The sequence below is a fragment of the Peromyscus maniculatus genome, chromosome 6 (genome assembly GCF_049852395.1).
Source record: "Peromyscus maniculatus bairdii isolate BWxNUB_F1_BW_parent chromosome 6, HU_Pman_BW_mat_3.1, whole genome shotgun sequence".
Classification (NCBI taxonomy): domain Eukaryota; kingdom Metazoa; phylum Chordata; class Mammalia; order Rodentia; family Cricetidae; genus Peromyscus; species Peromyscus maniculatus.
The window spans coordinates 23,214,661-23,233,005 of NC_134857.1; positions in this window are offsets into that span (position 1 = coordinate 23,214,661).

The window sequence follows — 18,345 nt, forward strand, 5'->3', positions numbered from 1 at the left end:
TGTCCACATGCGAGTGTGTACTCATGTTTGGAGGCCAGATGGCCAGATGACATCATTGTGTGTGTTCCTTGGTTGCTCTGCACTTTATATTTTGCGGCACTGTCTCTAACTGAGCCAGAGCTGGTCTGTTTGCCTAGACAGGCTGGCCAAAGGCCCTTCCTTATGTCTCCACTTCCAGCTTTGGAATTGCAGACATGCCATCTTAGCTTTCTGATGGGATGATGGGGATCTAAACTCAGGACCTCATGGTTGCACCTCAAACACTTCATTGGCCAAATCCTTTCCCCAGACCCTCAATTCCCCCTCAATATCAGGTGTGTGCACTGAACATGACTGTTATAATGCCTGCCACACTAAGGTTTATCAATGTATCAGGCATTGAATGTAATAGATATGTTAAAGTATCATTTTGCCTGATCCAAGTTTCTGTGTTCAGGATTGCAAAACCTCTTCTAATTTGATTTGTGGTGCTTACAGTTCAGCTTAAGTGGCTGTAACTGAATTACATGGACTGCATTCTGGATTGCAGAGTCCAGAATACTCTGGGTTGCTCAGCTGGGTTGTGAACAACAGCACAGTCTTCATCACATATAGAAAACTAATGAGGACTCATGCTTGTGAATGAACATACAAAGGACTCCTGAGCCCACTTCTCATTGCCCCAAGTTGTTATGCCGTGTCTATGTCCTTGGTTTATCATACAGCACACATTCCATAAAGCCATGTTGAATTCGTGGCACGCTGTGGTACTGTCACTCTTAAATGTTTGATTCAGATTCCCTTTGGGGCTGTTGAGATGGCTCAGAAGTTAAAAGCACACACTGTTCTTCCAGAGGTGCTGGTTTTGGTTCTGAGCACCACATCAGGCAGCTCAGAAATACCCCAGTGAACCAGCCACTCTCTTTCAGCCTCCACAGACATGCAAACAGTGGTGTACATACATACATACACACACACACACATAGACATAAAACACAAGGATATTTCATTTCTCCCCCTTTCTTCCTCTCTCCCTCCTCCTCCTCCTCCTCCTCCTCCTCCTCCTCCTTCTTCTTCTTCTCTCTCTCTCTCTCTCTCTCTCTCTCTCTCTCTCTCTCTCTCTCTCTCTCCTGCTTCCCATCTGCCTCCCTCTGAAATGTCAACCTATCATTTTCTCATTCAAATATGCATAGCAAAAATCCCACAAGAGCAGGGGGGATCCTAGCAGAGGCAGTGGGATTCCCTGGATCAACTCTGGGTGGAAAGGAAGAGACACTTGTACTCTGATGAAGTCAGATAACCCATCCATCCATGTACCAGTGTGGAAGAGTCATATAGACAATGCCTTCTCATGGGCAGCAGCACCATTTGGGAAACAAATATACACAAAAAAAGTAAGAGGAGACTGGTTACTCAGAGGATTAAAACAGAACTATAGGCAAATTGCAAAGCTAGAACAAAGGACAGAGAGGTTGTTCTGGGTGCTGCATTTTCTCTCTGCAGATGTGCAGTACCACATCACTCTGACTTTTGTTTTTAACTCACATCTGACTGGATTCATTCTGGTGTCCTTCATATGTTCATAGACAATCCAAGATTCTTCAAAATATCATTTTTCCTCTATCTGGCGTCAATTGGGATCACTCTTCATTTTAGAATTAAGCTTCAAATTCCAGAAGAGTATTCAGATATTTCAATTCTTCATCATGCTTAGTTTTCTTGGTTCATTTCAAGTTTCTGGTGGAGAATATTGTTGTCATGTCTCTCCGTATTTTATTAATAAAATGATCCCACACTAAATAACTTGTGTATACTTTGTTTTTCAACTTAACCTTTTGTGTATATATCTGTATCATCTGTATATATGTGTGTACGTATGTGTGTATCTGTATACCTGTGTGTACATATGGATGAGTTCAGGTACATCCCTGTCCCTGTGTTTGGAGGGCAGTAGAAAGCCCTGGGTGCCAGTTTTCACAGTCCACCATGGATTCTTCTGCCCCTGCCACCATGTCACCTTAGGAGTGTGGGCCTGCACCACTGAGTCCAGCTTCACCTGAGTTCCGGAAATCTGGAACCTCATCCTTATAAAGCCCGTTGAGCCATCCCCCACCCCCCCATCTCCAACTTCCACAATTAGTGCCCTCATTCTGTTTATACTTTATACTCGTTTGTTTGGTTTTCTGAGACAGGGTTTCTCTGTGTAGCTCTGGCTGTCCTGGAACTCTCTCTGTAGAACAGGCTAGCGTCAGAGTCACAGAGATCCACTTGTCTCTGCCTCTCAAGTGCTGAGATTGAAGGTGTTTGCCACCGCTGCCCAGCTCTACTTTACAGTTTTGCGGTTGTCTAAATCAGCTCTGAGTTGCTCTGAGTCAAGGACTGTCCACTACCACTGGACCACATGTCTTCTATCCCACTGTTCACTTGTCTGTGATGAACACAAAAGGAAATGAAAAGCAGAATTGAGGCCATTTCTAAGCATACTGGCTTTTCTTGGTTATTTGAAATTTCAATCAAATGGGTTAGATTTAAATAATTCAGATTATTGCCCAAATAGTTGCTTTTTAAACTAAGCTCCCCATGCTAATATGTGTAGGAAAAAAAAATCTGCCAACTTTTGTCGTGTTTATGTACTGAGGAATACCATTAATTCTTCTGAGATATTATTTCACACATTATAGCAGTACATTAGGGACAATCACAGACCGCCCTAAACCACATTGAATTGAATTGAAGCTGCAATTAAGCTGAAAGTTTTATCATCACAGAAAAAAATATCAATTTTCCTTGTGTCTTACAATCTTCCTGGGGAAAGTTCTTGTGCATTGATTGCCTCCCTGGGGGCATTGAGCCTTATTGTATTTGTGTAATCTTTCCAACCGTGTCTGTTATTATTATTAATGTTGTTTAATATACTTTAAATGGCAACACACTGGCTTCATAAAGCTCAGAAGCCTCCTGGGCTCCTCATTGCTATGAGACAGGAATAAGTAGAAAGAAAAGTAGCATTGATGGACATGTGTGCTCTCAGTCCAGACGACAGCTACCAATCTGTGGGGTCTCAGCCAAGCTTCAGTAGTGTGTGGCCATCCTAGAGTGAATGTGTCCACTCTGGGAAGAATCATATCCAGATTCTGTCAACGACTGTAGCTTCCTCCATCTGCATTGTGGAGGGAGATTTGCAGAACAGTTCACTAGACAAACCCATGCTGGCATACTATGCATTTGATATATGCACATTTTGAGAGATTTTGGAAAATGCCCCTTTCCTAACTTTGTTTGTCTGGACTTGAAATTCTCATAGGACAGAGGCAAAGCTAGGGAGTAAATGGATCCAAGGTGTAACCTGATGGACAGCTGTGAGAATCCAGTTTGCTTTCATGCTCATCCCCATTCTGTGTCTAAGTCATTGTCATCAGCAACAGGAGACCCCTCATAACACCCTCCCAAATGAAGACAGTGGTGAACCTGCCACCATAAGACTCCTGTCACCCAAAATTAAATGGCAGACCCAGTCTGCAGAGGGAATGGAAGAACAAGGAAGAAACATAAATGCTTAACAAAAAGGACAAAGCATGCTACATGGTAAACATATAGTTCTACCATTCTAAATAACTTTCAAGTGAACATGTCTATGATTCTGGAATAGTACTTCATTTTTCTTGCCAAAGTTATCCGTATTGCATAGGCTTCTCGGAAAAAAAAAACTGGAAAGGATATAGACATTTCATCAAATATAGATTAAAGGAAAAAATGAGTGATTTTCTATAAATAGTTCCTGTACAATTTAGAATTTTGTTTTGTTGGAGCTGAACATGAACATGAAGTTACACAGAGTGGAGAATGATGGGACCTTGGAGCTCATGTGGGTCCCTTTCAAGGCTGAGTGACAATCAAACAAAATTGTAACTTCTGTGTCACTATCTGGAACTTTTCCCTTACATCATAGTGACCTCAAGACCAAGCATGACAGAGATTTAGATACAAAATTCACTCAAAAATGAAGGTTTCTGTACAAACATTTACACAATAGAATGGTTTTATATATAGTAACAGTGAAGTCCAAGCAATACTGTGTGGTTGATGACTAGCAGGACTATTATGTCATCTCTAGAAAGTTCTTTAGTTCCCTAGCTGACATGAAGTGTTTGTGTGTGTTAGTATGTGCATGTGGGTACATGTGTGTCCTGTGTATATGTATTCATATGTGTGTGCCATGTTTTTCATGTGTATGTGTATGCATAAGTGTGTGTCTGTGTATGGTCCTGCACATATATGATTATCCTAGGTGCCTGCATATTTCTATGTGCAAAAGAGGGTAAGTATCATTTATTTTAATCATTGGGTGCACAGTTCACCATCGCTCACATTAAAGGACTCTGTTACATAATTGCTATGGTCTTATTGTGTAGGAGTGATAGAGGAGTATTCATGAGAACAGCAATTCCAATGCTGAAGTACATTTTTAAAGTAATTATGATGCTCTGGTAGTTCTTATTTAAAAATGAAGTTCCTGTGGAACCACTGATCACAGCAAATGCATGGGACAAAGAACAAGGACCTGTCACCAGAGGCTGATCCTCTGGGTGCTGGTCACCACTGGTCACAGCATTGCCTTCAACTGTCAGGACGCATTGCTGAGCATCAGTATCACAAGCTTTGAAGGAGGGAAATGACTTGTGACAGCCCCGCTGACAATGTCTCATCTGATTTCACCACAAGCATCAGAACAACCAAGTTGCTGCCTGATTTTATGTATTTCACAGCTGTAAAGGAACTTCTGTAATGCACGGATTGATTTAGACTACGCTGAAAACGGCTTATAAGGCTATTCAAGCTAGTTAGTCGGAATGCGAACAAATGATCATCTATTTTTAAAGGCTATTCAAGCTAGTTTGTCAGAATGCGAACAAATGATCATCTATTTCTCCTTGACTCCCCACTAATCTTATATGGTATGTGTTTTGTTTTTTTTCTCCTGTGAGGTGAGCCTTTCCCAGAACACAGAGTCTGACCTGCATTGCCTCTGAAATCTGACTTGACCTTGTTTGTCCCTTTGTGTAGAACAGGGTTGGTTCAAAAAACAAGTGGAATGTCGAAATATCTTTGTTTTTCCCTTTTGCATGACAACATTTCAATAGTTTTTCTTCTTTTTTAGAATAATATTTCTAATTGACAAATAATAATCATGTGTATGTGTGGGGCACAGACAATGTAGAATCATCAAGCCTGGGTATTAGGCAAATATATCCTCTTGCATACCCTAAACATATTGTGTGTGTGTGTGTATGTGTGTGTGTGTGTGTGTGTGTGTGTGTGTGTGTAGAAACATGTAAAATCTACTCACTCTTTTAGCAATTTTGAATTGAATTGAAAAATGCAATTCATTTTTTTGTAATTATAGCCAAGATTCTGTGCAGAGACCATCGCTTATTATCTACTTGTAAATGCTTGGAAATGAAATATTTTTATGAAGATAATATACAATCAAACTTATTTCTGTATGATTCAATGTATTTTTGTTGTTATTGTTGTTGTTTGAGACAGGGTTTCTCTGTGTAGTTTTGGTGCCTGTCCTGGATCTTGCTCTGTAGACCAGGCTGGCCTTGGTCTCAGAGATCTGCCTGTCTCTGCCTCTCAAATGCTAGAATTAAAGGTGTGTGCCACTACGACCTGGCCTGATTCAGTGTATTTTTATTCAGAGTGAAACTGCTTAGAAAACCTCACCTGTCATGTTGGTAGCACTACACACACTCTGTGAAATGGTGTTAGCCTATGGGGAAATGCTTTTGGGGATACTTTATTTCCAAGTCACAAAGTAACTTCAGTTGTACTATTTATTAGACTTAACACTATTTTTCATATGTGGAATTATAACTATGTACAAGAAGTCCATTAGAACCAACAAATGTAAAGAATCCAGCCCTTCCTTGCCATGCCATCAAGAATGTCAGCCCACAAACAATATACCTTTCTTAATCACTGTTCTATTGCTGTGAAAAGACACCATGACCACAACAACTCTTGTAAAGGAAAACATTTAACTGTGGGCTGGCTTACAGTTTCGGAGGTTTAGTTCATTGTTATCATGGCAGGGAGCATGGCAACATACAGGCAGACATGGTGTGGCAAATGTAGTGAAGAGTTCCACATCCTGATGGGCAGGCAGAGAGTAAGACTCTGGGCTTGGCATGGGGTTTTGAAATATCAAAGCCCACCCCTATTGACACACTTCCTCCAACAAAGCCACACTTCCAAATCCTTCTAATCCTTTCAAATAGTGTAACTCCCTGGGGACTAAGCATTCAAATACTGGCTCCTATGGGAGCCAGTCTTATTTGAACAAGATCCAAACCCAGGCTTCTCTAAGGGGTTTCCCTGTTACTTGTATTGGACTTTCATGCAAATTTAATACTGAGAATTAAAAAAATAAACAAAATTGATTTTAGTCTAGAAAGTTTAAAAGATAATAACTTGTAGTTGTATTATCAAAATAGAATTGAAAATAGTCGTATTTTAGAAATCTGTTAAAATATCTTTCACATCTTTTATTATTCTAAAATAATATACCTGAACACATAGTGAAAAAATTAAATGTTTAATACACTTTTTAAGAATAATGTTTCTGATTGCTGGGCGGTGGTAACACATGCCTTTAATCCCAGCAGAGGCAGAGCCAGACAGATCTCTGTGAGTTCGAGGCCAGCCTGGTCCACAGAGAGAGCTCCAGGACAGGATCCAAAATTACACAGAGAAACCCTGTCTCCAAAGAAAAGAAAATAATAATAATAATAATAATAATAATAATAATAATAAGAAGAAGAAGAAGAAGAAGAAGAAGAATATTTCTGGAGTCAAATGAAAGCAGCTAACATGCAAATGCAGCCTGAGTGAAGCTCTGTTAAAAGTCAGCTTCAAAGTGAAAACAAAACTCTTTCTTTCAAAACCTTTCTTAGACACACAGTAAGCACAAAACAATATCAATATTTGACATGTGCCAGTCATTCCATTCATCATTGTATAGCTGTCAAAAGGGAAATAATGTTTTTCACAAAAGTTCTAATATTGAATTGCACATATGTTAGAGATGGTGGTGAGTAATTAGTGATGGGAATCCTACATGTGGGGGAGGCAGAGATGGAGCTGGGAGCCGGGGCTGGCTGCTTCCCAGGTGCACACTCCCTCAGCCGTGATCCATGTCGGTAAGGTCCCTTGTGCTTTGAGAAGAATGGGGACCAGAAATTTCCTCAAGAGTTGTAGCAATCAGAGCTGAGTCAAGTCCTCAGAACCCATGTGGGGAAGTGAGAGTGAGTTCCTCAGCACTGCCCTCTGATCCCTACTTGTGTGCATTAGCATCACACACACACACACACACACACACACACACACACACACACACAAAGACATAGACACAGAGGTACACAGATAAAGATGCACATACACACACAGAGACACTAACATAGATAAACACACACACACATACACACAGATAATGACACACACATAAATAACCACACACACACACACACACACACACACACACACACACACACACACACAAAATGTTTTAAAAAAAATGGTAAAGAGGCCCATAGCTTAGGCCAACCCTCCTGGCCTTTCCTTCCTATGACTATGTAGCCATAGGCAACAAGACATGCCCCACTTGAGGCCAAGTGAGCCTTAATCTTGAACAATATACAGACAAAAAAACTAAAGATGTATTTTCCTAAACAAACAACACACATGTGCTGTGGTCTTCTGGAAATTTCCTTGTGCTGACTCTGGGGTTCTGCTGTGATACCCTGTGGACAAATCCATCTGCTTATTTCTTGTCATTTATCCTAGTTTGAAGTAGAGGAGTTAATGAAAAGACAGCTTTAACAGATCTTTTTCATGCTTTTAGTTCTTTGAGAATTTTGTACAGTATATTTTGGCCATATTTGCCCTTCTTCTTCCTCTCAGTCAGATCCACAGCCCACCAACCCATCCAAAACAAAACAAACAAAGAAAAACCCACCAAGCAGTCTTGGGTGTGTGGCCACTCCCTGGAGAGTGGTAGATCTCCCTGTGTTCACACTCTTGAGGAAAGTGGCTTCTCCCCCTGCAGTAGTCTGTGAATTGCCAATAGCTCCTCAGTTGGGGGTGGGACTTTGTGCCCACCTCCCTTTAAAGGCAAGGAATAAGAGAAAAAGAATCACATAGCTAGGAGATCAAGAGCATGGTGTGGGCTTCTCTTCATCTTTACAATTGACACACATGGATTTGTATAAAAGGGAGCCCAAGGAATTTAAATGAGATTCCAGGGTAGCTCTTAGGGGCACCCGACAGAATTACAATTGACAAGGGAAAGTCTAGCTCTCAGGGATGCCAAAAGCTAGAGTTGGCAGTCTTGTTTGAGGTTCCTACAGAGTGTCTCAGGAGAGGAATGAGGCACTCATCAAGGTCATATAGACCCAGGCCTTAGCCCAGCTCAATGTCATTTCAACAATGACATTTCTCTGTTGGAGGCCTTCATAATAAATGGTAATTGTTTTGGGATTCTGGCTTCTCAGCTGGTGAGAAGCATCACCTGGACCTCAGAATGAGAGCTTTTTCTTCCATGTACCCATCCTTTCTCTCTCTTTCCTGCCTCAATTACAGCATGCATCAGAAGAAGCTTAGCGAATGATTCCTTGGTAAAAGTCAAAGTGGCAAAGGTTCTTCTTACATATTCATCATACAAAGCATAAGCCTTGCAGGAGGATGGCTCCAAATCAGCGCTGCTTGTCCTGCTGACCCTCCACAAGAATTCCACATTTTGTGGTGAAGCACCCAAGCCATAATACAGAAAAATGCTAGTGTGTGTGAGAGCAAATATTTACAATGCCTTAAGTAAGTCCATAATTTTCACTTGCAGAATGTGTGTAATTACATAGTAATTAGCATCAGAAAAAACATTTCCTGTCAATTAGAGTCTGATTCAAACAATTTAGAAAGATCCCTAAAGTTAGGTTACCTTGGCCAAAAGGCTATTCTTAGTATCTCAGGAAATGCCCTTGCATTGGTGGTGACTAGAATTAGAAATCTGGGTAAAATAATTTAAACATGATTTTGTGGCTGGTAAGGCCACACAGATGAGAAACTCTCTGAAGTGAAGTTGTGTATTCTAAGATCCTTGGCTGCTCAGAACCTCCAGCATGGATTCTCACCCTCAGCAAGACTGATTTCTTGAATGAGTTCAGTTTGTTAGGAGGGCATGGCACAGCAGTATCTCTGGCTTCTACCTACCAGATGCTAGAGAACCATGGGTCATGATAGCTGATCTTACGGACACTCCTGAGGACCAGGTCCAAAGCTCCATGCTCAACTGTTGTCTTCATGACTGTGGCCTCCCTTCTGACAAGCTCCCAAAACATTGAGCATGACATATAAATGTAGGTGCTTTTACAGTTGGCTTCTGCTTGTCAGTGTGGCTAACGGGGACAAGCTTTCATGCCCATCTCAGTAGCCATAGTCATTAACCTCAGAAGAGGGTCTGAGGAAAGGTGTTCAAACAGGACTCCTCCCTTCTCCAGATTTGTGCCTTTAGACCTGCTCAGAGCTCCTTGCTCACTCCATCCACCCTGCATTGTGGAACCTCAGGATTCAACACAAATGCCATACTAAGTGAAGCATCCAATAGTAATATGTTTTGGTAATTTCAAATAGGAAAAAAAAAAAGCAAGCAAAAAAAAAAAAAACAAACAAACAAAAACATGAGTTCAGCCCATAAAGTATTTGTAATAATGATTGTTTACATTAGTCATAGCAGAGATAATATTGAGCAGCCATATGGAATTTTATAAACTTATTTCATGCTTAAATAACACAATATTTTGTATGATTTTAGATACACCATTTGAAAGCAATTAACATTAGCCCAAATAACTAGTAATCTGAATTTCTGCATGTGTTCTGAAAATGCTGACAGACCAGAAACAGTAAGGCTCCCTCTATTATGTGATGACTTCTTCAAGGACAGCACACAATCAAAGAGGACCTTCCGTGTGTCCAAAAGCAGTTTGCCGGCCTAAGAATTCATAGACAGAGGTGGGGAGCACCAAAGGCAGAGAATAAGGATGGTGCATGTTGTGCATGAAGGGTTTGGAAATGTGGGGAGTCAACAAGCTTTATTGTCACCAGTTTGCTGGCAGCATTATGCAACGTTGACCAGAGAATATTCTTCCATGAAGAGATTTTTGTTAGTATTGGACCTCTAAATGGCTAAGTGCAAATGTGTGTATTTATATATTATATATAGTGCATAAACATACTGCATATACATGTTTCTGATTGATACTATATTCATTTGCCTTTACCTCTATTTTAAGAACTATTCTTTGCTATTTGGGATAATTTACAAATTTTTCAGTTGTATTATTCTGAAAATTAGAGACTCAAATATATAATATTTGGAAATAACTTCACAAGGGCATGGTGTCATTGGCTCCTATATCCAATAGTGATATGTTTCAGTTCCTGTCCCTGTGATGAATCAAGTTTTTATGTCTCTGCATTTGAGAATCTGAAGCTTATGCAAAAAGAACATTTCAAAAAATCATACATCATGATAGCCCAAGAATTGTAAAAATCAGCCACGGAGTTATTTTAAATCTGTCATTCCATATGATAACTTAGAGTTGTTGTTCATCTTTAGATGAGGCAGCCACAGGACTAGAGAGATGGGTCATGGTTAGGAACACTTGCTGCTTTTCCAGAAAGTCGGTTCCCCGCACCTACATTAGAGGCTCACACCTACCCATAGCTCCAGCTTCGGGAACCTGAAGCGCTCTCCCGCCTTTCCCAGGCATCCCACACAGGTGACATATACTCACACTTGAGTAAAATAAAATAAATCTCAACCAGTGCTTGAAGCATTTGAAATTTGTTATGATAAAATGAAAAGAAATGGAAGTGCAGATAATGTTTCAGTTTCTGTCCTTATTTTGAAATCAAGTTTACAAGTTTCTGCTTTTATGAATTTAAAGCTTATGCAGAAGAAACATTTCAAATTGGACTCAATGAAAAGTGTTGATTTGCCCTGTGAGTGATGACAGGTTGTGAAATCTGTCTACCCTGTGTGGAGATGGTCAATTTTTACAAAGATGTAGCTGATTGGAAATTTAAGACTCAAAACCTGAAGATGTGTGGCTTTTATTCATTAGTACAATAGATCAAGATGTGGTGATTAAGGTCCCTTTCATGATTAATCAAGACACACAGTCTTGTGGTTGAAAAGCACTAGCCAAATGTCTGGGGAGATGATACAGGGCAAAGAGCTTGATATACAAGATCTTATATTAAGATCTGTGTTTGAACAAAATTACCAAACCAAAGTTTAGATGTTTATTTTTTTGTTCTGTTTTGGTTTATAAAGGCGCGCGCCTGCGCGCGCGCGCGCGCACACACACACACACAAAGACAGAACATGAAGTTGAGGCTTTGGGAACCAAGAAGGATCTGGGAGAAGTTGGGCAACAAGAAGAAATGTTATAAAAATACTTTGCATTAGAAATTTTTTAAAAAAAATCCAAGTTTGGATCCCCATTACCTGCTTGCCAAGCTAGGCATGGGTGCATAGCTGTATCCTCAATGCATAGGGACAGAGACAGACAGATTTCGGGGCCTGGTTGACCAGTTAGTCTAGCCAAACAACAGCAATCTCCAGGTTGAGTGAGAGCCTCTGCCTCAAAATAAGTGAATAAACAAATAAAATAGGTGGAGAAACAATTGAGGAAGACATGTTGAAGTAGCCTCAGACTTCCACATATTTTTACACCGTCTTTGACACTTTTATGTATACAAATAGGCACATACACACACATATGCGCACAAAACCATACAAAAACTGCTAGCCAAACACTCTTTTCCATTTAAGAACTTTAAATGTGATTCCATACATTAAATATAATAGAAAAAGTTTTCACTGACTATATTTCTTTTTTGTTCAAGGCCCTGAGTTTGATTCTTAGCACTACAAAAATATAACAATTTAACTTTTGATCAAGTGAGCTCAAGAGACTCAAACACAGGTAGAGTTTGGACTCAGTGACTTTTCCTGCTTAACATATTTATGTTTTTACTCTGTAGTCCTCTTCTAACTCACTGGTACAACATTCTCATTCTATCTGAAATAAGTTCATATTAAAATCACAGGAACCACATGTAACTGACAGGATAATGGCTGCCATATTTAGATCTCTTTAGGATTCCACATGTTAAAAGGTAAATGTATTATTGTTCATAGCAAACCTGACTGTGTGTGTGTGTGTGTGTGTGTGTGTGTGTGTGTGTGTGTGCATGCGCGCGTGCGCGTACACACACACACACACACACACACACACACACACACACACACACACACACGCTTTGTCTCCAATGGCTATAATTTAACCTTTTAGGTTTGCGGGGGGAGCATATAATTTCACATTCCCTTTCTGCTTCATTAACAGTCTGTTTCACATGAAAGGACAGACAGACTTCTGTAAACTTCATGAGCCAGTCTGTGCTCTAGATGCAACGATCCATGTTTTATTGTGTGTGACATGATCAGAAGCAAGCGCGATTAATGCCACCTCAGGTGCAATAAACATCTCACATCAAAGCCAGCACCGACCTGACTTCCACTATTACATGGTTCACAAGCAATGCAGTTGCTAGATCTGAAGCAGTGGGTGAACACGAAATGCAATATTGCTTAACACAGGATGCAGAAATTGCTTGTGGAGGAAAAGTAAATTTTGAAGGAGAGAAGGTGAGAAATATGTAGGAAAAAATCAAGTCTGTTGGATGCTTGCTGCTGGCCTGGGTCCTGCTGCTTTTTCCTTGAGCCTCTGAACCATGAACCCAGGGAAAATAGGATAAATAAATGAAAGATGGTCACACTTTAGACACCCAGGGTTCCTTAGAACCTGGTGCCTTGTGTGAGAAGTGCTTGTTTCAGTAATTCTCAAACAAACTGTCTTTTGATACAGTTTTTCTGAGTGTCATAGTTATCTTCTAAGCTGCAAGATAACACAGTTGGAAAAACTGATAAAGTCTTTGGGAAGATTCAGGTTTAATAGTAGGGGTCTCCCTGGCAGACCTCTTAGGATAGGCGACTAAAATCAAGGGATTTTTCACTGATGAGACCATCTGTGAAGAAAGAAGAGAAAGTGAGGAAAAGTTCATCTTTGCTCTGAAAATGCGAAGTACAGCAGAGATGTCTGTCAACAGAGAAATAAATAATTAAATTTGGTGGCTATACAAAATGGAACTTTATTAAGACATAAAAAAAACTATGAAATTTGAAGTAGCATGGGTGTAACTATAAAACAGTACATAATATGAATTCACTCAAGCCCCAAAAGACAAACGTGGCATGTCCTCTCTCAGATGCTGACCTTAGCTCCTACGCTCTATGTAAGTGTATTTGCGTGTGAGTGGGTGTGCAGAGGCCAGGCCAGGAAACTGGAAAGGTCTGTGAGAGGGGAGAGAGAGGGTTTGTGGTAATAAGATGATATGAACATAAAGGCAGAATACTGGGGTAGAAGGGGTTAAGTAGGCAAGGGAGCAAGGGATGAGGACAATGAGGGGGGATGGTTAAACAAAGCTAGATGTGTATGAAAATCCCATAATGAGACCTACTTTGTAAGCTAAGCAAAGTAACCCAAAGGGTGCTTGGGGTGGTGGTAGAGCTGCTGCCCTACCACCACAGCCAAAGCTGGAGGTTTGGTCTCTAACCCTGAAAACACATGACTTTTTCTGAGAAGGCTGGACAAGGGGCAGACGGACATCACTGGTGAAGTGGCAGCCAGTCTACTCAAGTGATTTGTTGACTGAGCTGATTTCAAAACCAGCTGTTCAATTACTAAAACTACAAGACAATCTCAATCTGAAAGATGCCAATTCTGGAGGACAGCAATGATTTCATGATTGATAAATAATTTAGATGAATAAGCAAGGCTATGGAGATGCTTGTCTCTGTTAATGAGACAGACATTTGTTTGCACTAAATGGAAAATTCCATTGTTTGTTAAGCTACAAAATTATATTTAGTTCAATGAATGTTTATTTCAATACATAATGGGTTTGTCCACTTGCACTCTAAGCTTGACATTTGGAAGTAAGAAAATAGAGACAAAAAGTCCAAGTTTTCATTGTCCTTAGTAAATACAAATTCATTTCTGTGATGATACAAAGCAGGGAAGCAGAAGAACTTTTAACAGATTTACTTTTCTTTATGGGCTGACAATATGTTCAGCATGTAAGGGTGTGTTGCTGAGCCTGACAACCTGAGTTCAATCCTGGATCCACAAGGTAGAAGGAAAGAACAGACTCCTGGATGCTGTCACAGGCCCCATAGGTATGCCTTAGCTTGCACTGAGAGTATAGAGAGGGGGCATTTTGATTTTATTTTATACTGTGTGTGTGTGTGTGTGTGTGTGTGTGTGTGTGTGTGTGTGTGTGTGTCTGTGTCTGTGTCTGTGTCTGTGTCTGTGTCTGTCTGTCTGTCTGACTAGGCAGGCCAACACTGAGGAGGATGATTTGTTCTGTCAGCAGGTTGGTTGGGCTTCAGCAAAGACAGGGGAAAGTTAAGGTCGGTGATGAAAATAGTGTGGAAGGTGATAGAGTCAAGGGGAGAGATTGCGTTCAGTCTCTCTCTCCCTCCCTCCTCTCTCTTTCTCTTCCTTCCCTCCCTCCTTCTCTCTCTGGCTCTCTGTATCTCCCTCCTTCGTGTGTGTGTGTGTGTGTGTGTGTGTGTGTGTGTGTGTGTATACTCACTTGTATATGCACATATGTGAATATGCCAGAGTACAATCTTTTTTGTCACTTCACTAAGTGCCTTCCACTTTTTAATTATTCTTTATTTATATTTTTTGAAAGGGTCTTAACAAATAAGATAGACTAGCTGTTTCTGCCTCCCTAGTGCTGGGGTAACATGCACAGGCCACCACAACTCCCATCTTTTACATGAGATCTGGGGATCGGACTCAGGCACTCCTGTTGACAAGGCAAGCCCTTTGCAGACTGAGTCATATCCCAAGTCTGCATCCACTTGGGAGTGACAGAAACTCAGGAAGCTTGAGTGTGGGGACTAAGTGGCATCCAGGGGATCTGAGAGTTGATTCTTTTAGTTTTCCCCAAAATCTTGTCTCATCTATAGCTGTTGACTTTTGTGCAGGGTGTACATGATGACATGACCACACAGCTGCTGCCTTTCCTATACACCTATGCAGTAACATAATTGCACAGAGGTTTGAAGCAGAAACCCAAGGATTTCCTAAGCAAGAAAGATGTCCAGCTTGTTCATCAAGCATCTGTGAGCCATTTAACATACAAAAATGGGCCTTGCTGAGCTTTCAGGATTTTTATTATCACAAAGATATTGTGGCTGTTATTAATCTTTCTTATATTTGTGTGATGCTCTGTCGGTGGCTTTTTGACAAGATTACCATGGGTTTATACTTTTCTTGTTTGTTTGCTTTTGTGTACTAGTCTTTTCACATTTTATCCATTTCTACTTTACAAGATTAGACATTGCCTTTGCCTTAACTCATGGAATAGAGAGAGAGTTCTAAACCCCAAATGCCATATTGAATTTAGAATTTTGACATATAAATCTGGAAGAGGTGACTTAGCCATAGAGCAGTCTACATTTGCTTGGTTTTGTTTTTCAATTGAACAAATCTCACACACAACTGGGGTCTTTCTGTTCATTTCTCATCACATACTCTTATCACTAATCAGGCAAAGGCCACTAATCAGTTGTTTTTCATTCTATAAAAATGACCCACGGTCCCTGATGTGCACATAACATCTGAGGCCAGGGAAGTAGCTTTCCTTTGACCTTATCATCCCTCTCTGCATCCTCTAAGCATCCATTCCCACCAAAGCAGGATGTTGAATCTCAGTCGTATACTTTCTTCATTTTTCAATGTTTGTAGTTTCACCGAACATGTAAAGCTTCCTCAGAAAATCACTTTAGAAGCATTAACACTATATCATGGACCGTTGTGTGTGAGTGGCTTAGGTTGTTTTATACCCTAGAGTCAGGATGCATTTGCTGGATTTGACTTGCTTCCCTTGCTGGGAACCTCACTCACCCACTCTCTGCCTGGTGAGCCCTCACCACAGGTCACTGCTATTGAGATCAAGGTTGCTGTGGAGATTCCTGTGCTGTGTGAACACATTTTCTCATGTGCGTTCAGTGGCTCAGTGTCTACAGTTCAGCCCTACCATTCAGCAAGTGATTGCCTGGGGTGTCCGCCAGTTTTCTCAAAGATATGAGTCACAGCATCCTTCATATTTATTTAAAAATATTTTCTTCCTTTCCCAACTTTTATTTATTTCATGTGTGTGGGTAGAGGAGAGTGCTTGCTAGACTGCTCTGGCGAAGGTCAGAGGTCAACTTGCAGCAGTAGAGTCCCCACTTCCACAATGTGGGTCCTGGGGATCAATGTGTCAGCATGGTGGCAAACCCTTTAATTTGATGACCCATCTCGCTGGCCTCAACAGCCTCTTTATAACTAAGGTCTACTGGGAATTTAAGGGCTTGCAAAAACATGCAACTTTAACCTCATGATTGCTGCTTCTTCTCACATTTGCATTCTCGTGAGTTCACTGATGAGCAAGGTTGCTTTTTTTTTTTTTTCCTGTTTGGATAACATTTTGATGTTTGAAGTTCCCATACAGAGGACTGGGTTCTATTGTGACTCTCCATACATGCACCTTTACACTTCGCTCCTACTCCCTCATATAATCCCTCCCTCTCATTTGCCTTTCTGAAGCACATACTTCCCAGTCTCTCTTTCTTACATTTATTACTGAAGTACTTCGTGCCGTGGCTGGACTGTGAACTGCCCCACAAGCTCCTGGAATTTCCACACTTGGTCTTTGCCTGGGCTGTTTTAGAAGGCTGTGGAACCTTGAGGGGTTGGAACCTCCCTGGAGGAAGTGACTTCATGGAGTCAGGCTGCTTCCTAACTTCAGATGCGATGTGACCAGATTCTCCTGCTCCAGCCTCCATGCTTCTCCTACTAGCTAACTGCACTGCATCTGCTCACACTCCAAGCAAAGTAAACTCTGCCTCCCTTAAGTTGCTTCTTGTGAGCTATTCCTCAGGTATTCATTCAGTCACATCGGGGTAAAAGGAATCAGTTCATTCCCCCCCCCTCCAACTTTCCTACTTCCATCAGAGACTGAGGCACAAGTATTCTCCATGGGAGTGCCCCCCCTCTGCCCGATAATATTTTAGTCTCTTGGTCTAAATGCTGCCTAAAGTTTCATAGATAAGGATTTCTATGAGAGAGATGGGATAATCACAACCTCACTGAGTTGTGACAAGAAGACTCAATATGGGTCATAGTTCCAGGAATGTATCCAAACTCCCACACATAATCTATTCCTCCATCCACAGGCGGCCAGCAGTGCCGCTAGGGATAACACCAATTGTGTGTGGTCAGGGGCTGGCTTTCCGCACGGGACGCCTGCATGTAGATAAGCGCTCTGAGGCCAAGAGAGGCAGTGAGGTCTGGAGGGAGAAATACAACAGGGACAAATGAGGAAAGCCTGATAAGGAAAAAGGAGGTGAAGGAGAGACCAACCAAGGAGAAAGAAGACAAGAATTACAAAATGTTTCTGAGAAAAATTCTACAAGAATTCTTAATAACTTAAAAATACTAGAAATTCAATGTTCTTATTTTCTGGGATTTTTAAAAAAAAGATTTTTCAGTTCTTATAAACATTTATATATAAACTAGTGAGTAGATATATTTAAAAGATTTTATATACTGTTGGGTTAATACTACCCTGAGATAGGAAAACATTGCACACACATTGGAAGGTAAAGGGCTTTCTGATTTATAGATCCATAAATATTCAAGTGGACACTGATAGAAGGTTTATAGCTTCCATTCTAAAGTTTCAGCCTGAGTTAAACATTAAAATAGAGTACAAGGCTTACCAGCACAGATAGCCACTTTCCAGCAGGCATGGAATTCTTAACTGATTTGAGATAAATTACATGAATCAGCAGCAGAAAAACCTCACAGACCAGTTTCTCCATCGCTATTCACGCCGGTGAGATGAGAGTCCTGCAGACCTTCAGTCCATCTGCAGCGGTCGAAGAGGATGGACAGAATCAAAGAAGCCAACACACGCCAGCCTTGGGACCCCAGTCACCAGCCATGGGACCCCAGTCACCAGCAGTGGGACCCCAGTCACCAGCAGTGGGACTTCAGTCACCAGCAGTGGGACCCCAGTCACCAGCAGTGGGACCTCAGTCACCAGCAGTGGGACCCAAGTCACCAGCAGTGGGACCTCAGTCACCAGCAGTGGGACCCCAGTCACCAGCAGTGGGACCTCAGT